Source organism: Pantherophis guttatus, chromosome 3, assembly GCF_059756535.1.
Source record: "Pantherophis guttatus breed Tessera chromosome 3, ASM5975653v1, whole genome shotgun sequence".
Lineage (NCBI taxonomy): Eukaryota > Metazoa > Chordata > Lepidosauria > Squamata > Colubridae > Pantherophis > Pantherophis guttatus.
Window position 1 is genome coordinate 81,836,849 of NC_142065.1, and position 8,493 is coordinate 81,845,341.

The following is an 8,493-nucleotide window of genomic DNA, read 5'->3' on the forward strand; positions in this document are numbered from 1 at the left end:
GAACCACTGTCATCATTTTACAGTACAAAGAGTTCGGGAGCCCTTTGAGGGCCTGTTTTATTCATTTTGTCCATCTCAACAATTTCAGCACTGTTCATGCCAATCATCTGAAAGCAAGTGACAAAACCAAAAGGTAATTTAGAGATAAAGTAAGTAATAAATCTAGTCTTGAAAGAACCTACAGAGCAGAAAATGCTTGACCCTCTCCTTTGTTCTCATTGCACCCAATGCTACAATAGTAGTATTTTTTCCTCTCCCTCTAAATTTTAATCCATTGATGGTGCATTAAGTGGGATGCAACTGGGAAAAGCAAAATATACCTCGGAATTATATTTTAAGTGATGAGTGATGCCCATTTGGAAAGGAATCCATCTAATTGGTTATTTGAAACTCTGGTCCCTATTTTGCACTGGACCCTTTCTATCTTGTGGGGCCAGGACCAGTGGTCGGTTGCTACCAGTTCGCCCCAGATCAGGCAAACCAGTAGTGGCGGCAGGAGGCTCCGCCCACGCGCCCGGATGTCTCTGCGTATGTGTAGAAGCATTGCGCGAACACACGCACATGCCCACGAGCAAACCGGTAGCGACGGGATTTGAAACCCACTACTGGCCAGGACAGTTCTCTCTTTCTCTGTCCCAAAGACTCTAGTAGTTTCTCACCATTCAAGCATTGCTTTATCTATATTCCTTGGGAGGTGAGCTGATGCTTCCAGATGGGCTGGGCTACTTTTTCCTAAGAAGGAAAAGCAGCAAGGCAAATGGAAGCTAAACATAAAACAATAAAAGCAGATTACATTGTATGGTACTTGCTGAAAAAAAAAAAAGAAAATACACTTTACATCCTCGCGTACTCAAGGGGGTAAGCTTAATGAGCACAAAATATTCATCCCTAATAAGAACATACTGTCATAATCAACCTCTACACGTGATAAATAGATTACCGGGGAGCTGCGGGCTTTTCTTCCCGTTTTTTTCCCCTTTCCCACCTCCCACTTTATATTAAGCTAATGCTTTAGCCACAATGATAATTTAGTCAATTCTCTAAAAGCAAATCGCAAGTTTTCAAGATCCAAAGGAGGGGTTGTTTTGAATCTTGGTTTAGAACCAATTTTATCTAAATAAACTCTCCCCATCTTTTATTTTATTTTATTATTATTATTTGGTAAAGCTGCCACCAACAATTTTGTTGTTCATTATAATCAGGCTCCCAGTTGGCCAACTTCTTGTGGAAACTGTCTTCCTCTTTCATAGGAAGAAGAATTTATCATCCCCGAGCTAAGGCAGAAAACGTGTGAATGTCTAAAGCTTATGCAAATTAAGAGGCTATGCACACTGGGCCTAAAAATAGTAAATAATTACAGCATTTCTTCACCATCTTATAATTACAGGCCCCCTGTCAACTTTTCCTTCTTCTCTATAAGGTCACACTAGTACTATACAAAATTTACAGTACATTTACATTTAAAAATTCATACAATAATTAGCAGTTGCATCTTCAGTACCATGTATACAGAGAGAGAGAGAGAGAGAGACATAATGATCTCCTTGCATTATGTGGACACTGCATACTTTAAATTTTATCATTAATTCAGGCTTCCAGTAAGCAACATTCTGACTATTATAATGCTATTTGCCAAGCCACACTGCACCCTTGGGCTGAATTTATTCTTAATGAAAAGACAAGGAAACACCTCCTTTGCAGTCAAACCAATGATACATCTCTTAAAAACCTACTCTTTAAACACAATAATTCTATCTGAGAAACTGGAAGGAAGGCTAGTGGGCTTTTTTTTTTTAGTCATTATAATGGGTATCTGTCCTTTCTATTTAAAAGATTTAAATTTTTAAAAAGGGTAAAGCTGGGAGATTATCAATTAAAACCAGGTACTGGTTACCATCTTTAAAGCGCTCCATGGCATCGGACCTGGGTATTTGCGGGACCGCCTTCTGCCGCCAATAGCCTCCCACCGGCCAGTACGCTCCCACAGAGAGGGACTCCTCAGGGTGCCATCAGCTAAGCAGTGTCGGCTGGCGACCCCCAGGGGGAGGGCCTTCTCTGTGGCAGCACCTGTCCTCTGGAACAATTTGCCCCCGGAGATACGGAGGATATCAGATCTCCGGGCTTTTCGCCATGCCCTAAAAACTTTTCTCTTCCATCAAGCAGGGCTGGTGTGAACCATCCCCCCCCCCCCATTTTTGAGATATTAGATTTTTAATTGTTTAATGGGTTTTAGTTGTAAGGTTCTTAAATTTTTGGCCAAAGGGTATAATTCTTTTAAATTTTTAAATTTTGTATTGGATGTTTTTTACTTGGCTGTGCACCACCCTGAGTCCACTAGGAGAAGGACGGTATACAAATTTAAATTAAATAAATAAATAAATAAAATGTCTCTATTTTTTCAGCTGAAGTTGGACAGAAGGCTGAAAGCCCGTTATCCAGTATGTCTACTGAAATTTATCCTAAAGTTCTAAGAGCCTGGAAAGTAAGAATAAGAAAAAGAATGGCATTCCGTCAATGTCGATTTATTGAAACCTGTGTATAATGGTTCTTCAAATAATATTTTTATCTTTGTGATGAAATGTATCCTCTACATTTGTGTCATTTAAATTTTGCCCATGGGAGAGACTAATCCCCCTGAAAAAACTTTATCTGACCCAGTGGCACACTTAAGTCATGTAATGATCTTTGAACTTAATGATCATATGCCCTCCCTCTTGAAATTATGATTTTACTTCCTTTAAAATGTGATCAACCAACCCAATGTGAGGATTGTTCGGTCGCTCTAAATAGCAATATGGGCAGCATATAAATTTAATCAATAAATAAATATTAATAAATCCCATGGTTTGGGGACCCTGGATCTATATACCAAAGTCCCCTGGTACCTCTGTTCAGGATTAGAGGATCTTAAAAATATTAAGCCACAGTTTTTCTTTTTTTAAACTTATGGCTACATTTCATTTTCACAAAAATAATGAGGGTGAAGATACAGAACAATTAAAACTCGGACCACACATTTTCTGAATAGATTTTATCCATAGAGCTATAATTGCACTCAACAATGAACTAAAGGACCACCATCAGTGAGCTGTTGGACAGTATTACTTGGTCTGTTGTGTGGATGTTTGGGTGGTTTAGGGGTGGAGAATTGTGGTGGGTTGGAGTGTGTTTGGGGATTGTTATGTGCAGTGGTGGGATTCAGCCAGTTCGCACCACTTCGGGAGAACCGGTTGTTAACTTTCTGAGTAGTTTGGCAAACTGGTTGTTGGAAGAAATCATTAGGGCAGAGAGCCAGTTGTTAAATTACTTGAATCCCACCACTGGTTATGTGTGTTGGACATGGTCTTTGGGTGTTAAGCGAATTTCGTTGGATGGGTATACTGTGTATACAAGTACAATGACAATAAAGTTATTTATTATTATTTATTTATTATTATTTATTATTTTCCCAATCCTGCACTTTCTAAATATGGACTTGAAGTTATGACTGAAAATGATCTTACTGAACTTCTTGAAATGTTTCTGAACTCTAAAGTGCAAATTAGCCATCATGTTCTTGTCACATGTGTCTTGCATGGAAACACATTCACAAATGCCATTATAAAGACTGCTGAATGACTCATAACACACACACACACAAAACACACTACAAACAGCCCTCTATAATTTAATATACCAAACAGCAGCAGGGAAACTCAGCACACATTTTTTTTTATTTTTGAAAGATGTTTAATTACCACAACAAATAAAAGTAGTTACTAATGATCTTAACTAATAAGGCCACCACCTCAGCTGGAATAAAATACTAAAACCCAGGTCAATCTTCCCTGGCCTAGATCCTACCCAAATATATTAACTTCACTTCCCAGAATTCCCAGTCCTGGTCATTGAGGAATTCTGGGAGTTACAAACAACACATCTTGACAAAGGCTTGTTTATGTGAAATCAACAAAATTGTGCCTTACACATTTTGCCATTCTATTGGGAGATAGAGAGAGAGAGATTGAAGATCCAGGTCCCGGTTATTCCATTGAAAACCAGGCTTTCAACTTGTCTCATTTTTGCAGTTTGATCGCAGTGCCCCGTTATAGAAGCCTAATTTTTCCTTACTTTACATCCTCCTTGCCCTATCGGAGCAATATAAATTGGCTTCATAGTGAAGGAGAGCGAGCAAGCCCAAACTGTGCCATCAGCAATATTTTTTAAAGTGAACCCTCTCTGACAGGGCATTGTTTGAGAATGTTTTCAGATGAGTGTGCTTCTGTGTCAGCTGCTCGCCGGTGATCTTTCCTTCAACACCCTTCCCCAAGTGTATTGCATAAATAAACAGCGTCTATTTGAACAAGACCAATGACAGCAAAATTATTTGCTTGTCTCTAAAAAGACTCTAATAATGTGCACCAAGGGAGAAGGCCTGGGGTTTGACAGACCTTCCCCTATTCCCTTCCTCATTCTGAAACATTAAAGAAATATATCCATTTTGATAGCCAAGAGAAGACACAGTCCATAGTTAAGTGCATTCAAAAGACAAATAATCAAATAAACTATGGAACAATAGACCAACAATCCTTTCAGGTGCAAATGCAGCTAATTATTGGACCAACAGCTTCTAGCTGCCATTGTGACAATGGGGAAGGACACAAGGTAGTTTTACTAAAATTTCAGAAAGCAAAATTCCTTTGGAAACAACATTTCCAAAGGAAATGGGGAATATTCAACAATTTCTTGATAATATGTTTTGCCAGTTGAAACCATTGTCTGCTGAGTGAATTACAGTGGGCTGCATTTACAAACCACAATAGATCAGTTCACACAACACATAAGCCAAAAATAAGCAAGGCACATTAGAATTCTGAGCAAAGTGTGAATGCAGAAGTCACTTATTTTTCATTTTTTGGTAGAAGCACCTATCCTTATGCCTCTTCATATTCCAGACTTACCTTTCCCAATTTACCAATATAGTAAATAAGCAGTGTTTCTCAATCTGGGCAGTTTGAAGATATGTGGACTTCAACCGTATGCTGGCTGGAAAATTCTGGGAGTTGAAGTCCACATATCTTCAAGTTGTCCAGGTGGAATATCAGTGTTTCTTTATACTAGAAACATCATTGTACTAAAGGAACCATTGTACTAAAGGATATTTCATGTCTCTGACAACAATACTTCAATTAGAATATCTCCATCCAGGTACAATGCTGCCTGATTACCCAACCAGAATTAAAGATTCTGGTTTTCCTTGATAAACTGTCTTTTGAGTGAAATGGAACATAGCTGTTAAAAAATTGTTCCAGGTAAAACCTCCTCAACAAGATCTAGTTCCCCAAACACTCCTCCATATTTATTTACAGGATGGTTTTAAAGGAATCTTCAAGCACTTTTTGGGTTCAGGATTAGCAAATCTTCCAGAGCATTGCAAAGACTACCATTTAGGCTCAAAGGCTTAAAAAGCTGTTCTCTGCTCCCTTATAGTTTTAAAATTCAAGGCCTGATCAGTACTTTTTATGTGACTTACCCCCACAGGTTATAGTTTACTTATATGAGATATTTGAAATGGGGAATTACAACTCATTAGTTGATCATGGCTCTGAAGTTGGCAAACTATGGAGCCTATTAAGATTTTGAAAAAGTATCATTCAATTATATTTGAATGCTTTTTTTCTCTCTTGTGATGTTTCCAGGATAAAGAAAAAAGTGAAATCCATCCTGTCTGAGCACCTGAAGATCTGAGGAGTTTGGAACCAAAAGCCAATGGATTGAAATATGATACTGATGCAATAGGACCTCAGGTAAACAATCAAATAAAGAAATAAAAGATGCAAATATACATATATACTAGCTGGACGCCCGTGCTTCGCTACGAAACTATGTGACTGGGTGTGATAAATTGACATTTAAAGCCTGAAACTTAATGTAGAATGTGTAACTCTGTAGCATCAGAGCATGTTAATATAAGGCAACTGGCAGTTGGAACAGAGGGGGAGGGGGAGTAGAATGACCCAGCCCACAGGCCGGATGAGTCATGCGCTGGCCACGCCCATGACTGGTTTAGCGAAGGGGTAGCATCAGAGCGTGTTAATATAAGACAAGTGGCAGTTGGAACAGAGTTCTTTTCAGGTGGGGAGGGGGAGGGGGAGGAGAATGTCTAATTCCTTAGCATCAGAGTGTGTGAATATAACACTGTATATGAAATACTAATGATCTGATGGTCATTTCAAAAAACCCTTTCTTAGCAAGCACCTAGAAGCCAAGAGGAATATATGTGCCAAATTTCAAGTTTGTAGGCTTTACCGTTCTGGAGATTTTGTGGTGAGTGAGTGATATTTGGCACATGCACACACATACATTCCTCTGCCATGCATTCTTCAGTCAAAGCATTTCAGCAGATTGAAAGGCCCCTTGTTTCTCTAACACCTAAAGCCTATTTACCATGCAATGATGACAATGATGCAATCAAAATTCTATTACTGAATTTTTAGCAACCTGACGAAGAAAAAAACAACTCATTTTCATAATCTGGTTTATTATTAAGTGAATGAATTAAGTAAATGAACAGCTAGGATCAGTTTTCCTCCTGTCAGAAGCCATTGCAACCAACATCTATGTGAAGAAAAACAGCAGGACCATCATTTCGAGAAACGATGATAGAACCTGGGAATTTTAAGTTTTCCCTTTCCATCAGAACTGACTGTTTTAAGATAAATGGGTACCCAAATATTTTTGTTGCCTTTCCCCTTTTTCCCCATCTCTTCTTCCTTCTGTATTTTGTCAGAATGAAACAAGTTAAACTACACAACCAATTAAACTAATAAGCCCAAATGTCTTTATTACTTTCAAAGTGGAAAGCTTTCTCCTTTTTTTCTTTACCAATAGCAATGTGAAGAATACAACTGATTGTTACTAGATAATGCACTGCTTTACTTTGGATTCTTCCTATTGTTCTTTATTGCTAGACATGACCATTAACCACTTATTATGGTTTTATAGATCTCCCTTGTGATTGTGCTGAAAATGTCATTACCGCTAGTTCATTTTATAAACTTTCTGGATTTAGTTGGCCAACCACAAAGATCATTGTTTTTGTCATGAGGAAATTTATTTATGAAATGGGTTTACCTATTCTATATTTCAACCCTGACTGCTCTTTAGAAGGCCAGATCCTGAAGATGAAACTTAAATACTTTGGCCACCTAATGAGAAGGAACGTCTCACTGGAGAAGAGCCTAATGCAGGGAAAGATTGAAGGCAAAAGAAGAATGCGATGACAGAGAATGAGGTGGCTGGATGGAGTCACTGAAGCAGTAGGCATGAGTTTAAATGGACTCCAGAAGATGGTAGAGGGCAGGAAGGCCTGGAGGAACATTGTCTATGGAATCTTGATGGTCGGACACAACTTCACAACTAACAACAATAAAAACATTTCAATCTTAAGAATCCCAAACGTATATGGTACCCCTCCTATCCTGAGTGATTCATTTTAACAGCACTCATTTTTTCCTTATGGGAGTGATTTTAATATTTGATATGGAAAACAATCTGTGCACCATGGTCCACCCTACTTCTGATCCTTGAAAGAGATCATGGTAGAGAGGGATGATTTTCAGAGAGAAGAGACTGGACTTGGGAGAATAACATTCAGAGCTGATCTGGAGTCTAAATATACAGTATATGATTCCAAAATACCATAAACTAAAAGGAAATAAGGTGAACTTGCTAAAACTTTCAAAGTATAAAAACAATGGGTTTCAAATAATGCTCTCATTCCAGAGATCCCATCTGATTTTTAATTATAAAACTAAGACTCTTGATCCCTGCTCCTCATTTTGTTTAATTTAATCTATTTATTTAATATAGCCACCAGGCAACTCCAAATTGACTCTAGTTATTGTACAATAAAATCAATAGGATAGAAATCATAGTACAATAACCCTAAATGAAATAAATAATAAAAAAATAAATGGCTAACCACACCCATGCCCTGAAACAATCCAACAAGGACCCCAGTCACCCTAATCCAAGATGAAGGATTACTATGGATTGGGGGGGAAATAACCCAGATTCCAGAATTCCACTGCTTTTCCAAGAGATTGACAGAAGAATTAATAACTTCTTGCATTGCCCCACTGACTCTAGTCAGGCTACACGGTAGTAATGAAACATTTACCAAATTGTTGCTGTCCATGGTAATGACATCAAATAACTGCTTCCTTGTACCTTTGCAACTCCTTGTTTATTGGGAAAATATCAAAGGCAGCATAATAGTAGGTGTCCCAAAATGTCTTATTTCAGAGAATTGGTGTTAACTGAGTCTGATTAGCTCCATTTATCTCTAATTAATTACCTTTACCTAATTAGACACCCTGTTTCCAGTAGACATGGAGTCAAGTAGACTAGATTATTAGTGCAGTCATTGTGCCTTTACAAAATCCTGAAATTAATGAAACGTGCAAAAGAATCTGCAGTTTTAATTGCACAGGTGTTGCCTTATGGCAAAGC

At 38.2% G+C, this 8,493-nt stretch overlaps 1 long non-coding RNA gene across 1 annotated transcript; it reads left to right on the forward strand.

Annotated features, from left to right (window-relative positions):
- On the forward strand, positions 1 to 7,435 carry LOC117677175 (uncharacterized). The gene is made up of 4 exons (XR_015733146.1): positions 1 to 133; positions 2,403 to 2,482; positions 5,679 to 5,786; positions 7,147 to 7,435. It is a non-coding gene; the product is annotated as an uncharacterized LOC117677175 (long non-coding RNA).
- Positions 7,436 to 8,493: the final 1,058 nt, after the last annotated feature.